We start from the raw sequence: 2,410 nt of genomic DNA on the forward strand, positions 1-2,410 counted from the left end.
TGAGTATTATTTTAAGTAATTTGAGATAATTCTTAATTATGTGGGTAATTGGTTAATTAATTATTAATGGGAGATTAACAAGTTAATTAAGAGATTTGGATATGATTAAGGACACCCCCCCCCCCAACATGGCAGCAAGTATGGAGTCCTAATCAAACCTAATGTTGACTAAGTAAGTATGAGGCTAGGTGGCAAAATTTGGGAACTCTTTCGCTAAGTAATCACCTTAAGTAGGGCCCCACTCCCTATGATAAAATCACTCCCCAAATTCAATAAGGGGAAATACATAGGCTTGCTAACTGATGGAAGTCTCAAGGGGAATTATTATGAGCCCTTATAATGCTATAGCAGTGTAAGATGCAATTTTGAGAGAACACAGTACAATTTTTCTCTAGAACATCATACAGATTTTTCCTACTTCGATCAGCCGTTACGTGTTTTTGCAAAAGACATGTGTTAGAGGGATCGTCAAGAGGATCGATTCAGGTATGTTAAGGCTATCCCTTCTTTCTTTTTGGTATGATCCATACGATACAAACAAAACGAGTAAACGCATAACTTTCATAAATGACTCTATTCATAGAAGTACTAGGGATGTCTATATTCTTGATTCCCCATGTGACTTATTATTATATCTTCTGTTCATGGGTCTCAGAAAAATACGTAGTTGATAAAATTTATCCGAAGGAATATTGATCTTATGACATACAGAGAAGTCTTATTAACGTATTTCTTATGCATTTCATTCATTTATATATGTACATTGATCCATGACCAGATGGCGTTATATACGCGTATATTATATGTATATGGGATATGGGAAAAGGTTACGGCATTATATATGCACCACTACCTGATCAGCTGGTATACGTTGATGATTTGCCCACAGTGGCCAAGATAATATGATGGGATGCCCTCAGGGGCTTGATGATGTTATGTACGCATACACCTATGCATGGTATGACATTTATATGCATATGCATGAAATTATAAATATGAAATGATTCACAGAGCTATTCAGACTTACATGTCGAGTCTTTTATTCCATGTTTCTCTCATGTCTATTATTTACTGATTTTCATTCCTTACATACTCGGTACATTATTTGTACTGGCGTCCCTTTGCCTGGGGACGCTGCGTTTCATGCCCGTAGGTCCCGATAAACAGGTTGAGAGTCCTCCAAGTAGGATATCAGCTCAGCAGAATATGTTGGTGCGCTTCATTTGCTCTGGAGTTGCTTATTTGGCCAGTATGATTTGGACATATATAGACTAGTATGGCGGGGCTTTGTCCCGACCTTTATGATATTTATGTACTCTTAGAGGCTTGTAGACATATGTCATATATACGGATACTTGTATGGCCCTGTCGGCCTATGTTTTGAGTATATTATGGATCATGCCGTCCTTATAGACCCGTACGTCATATGTATAAGTCGGTATATCAAGTTAGGTCACCCTATATTGAGTATTTCCTCATGTTTTATTCTACTTATCTCACAACAGCCTCTTCGGCTCATTTACCTATACGAAAGATACGCTACGTTGGTACTCGGTTGAGTAAGGTACCTGGTATAAATCTCAGCCAACCACTCCGAAGAATAATTAGTACCAACTGGAATGAAATGTGCGGATTTGGGCAACCGATCTACAATCACCCAAACAACATCAAACTTCCTCAAAGTCCATGGAAGCCCAACTACGAAGTCCATGGTAATACGCTCCCACTTCTACTTAGGAATTTCAAGTCTCTGAAGCATTCCGCCTGGTCTCTGATGCTCGTACTTCACCAGTTGATAATTTAAACACCAAGCTACAAATCCAACTATATCTTTTTTCATTCGCCTCCACCAATATTGCTACCTCAAATCCTGATACATCTTCGTGACTCCTGGATGAATAGAGTACCTCGAACTGTGAGCCTCCTAGAGAATCAACTCACGCAAACCATCTACATTAGGCACACATAGCCTGCCATACATCCGTAATACGCCGTCATCCCCAATGGTGACTTCCTTGGCATCACCGTGCTGAACCGTGTCCTTAATCCTTAAGCAACTCCAACCACCTCCGCTACCACAAATTAAGATCCTTCTATTTAAACAGATGTTGTAGACTCCGGTGATCGGTATAAACATCATAATGGACACCGTACAAATAATGCAGCCAAATCTTCAAGGCATGAACAATAGCTGCTAACTCAAGGTCGTGGACCGGATAATTCTTCTCATGTACCTTTAACTGTCTAGACGCATAGGCAATCACTCTACCGTCTTGCACTAGCATTGCGCCGAGACCAATATGCACGCGTCACAATATATAGTATAAGACCCTGAATCTGTAGGCAACACCAATACTGGATGTAGTCAAAGCTGTATTGAGCTTCTGAAAGCTCTGTTCACACTCATCTG

Source organism: Nicotiana tabacum, chromosome 15 (genome assembly GCF_000715075.1).
Source record: "Nicotiana tabacum cultivar K326 chromosome 15, ASM71507v2, whole genome shotgun sequence".
Taxonomy (NCBI): Eukaryota; Viridiplantae; Streptophyta; class Magnoliopsida; order Solanales; family Solanaceae; genus Nicotiana; species Nicotiana tabacum.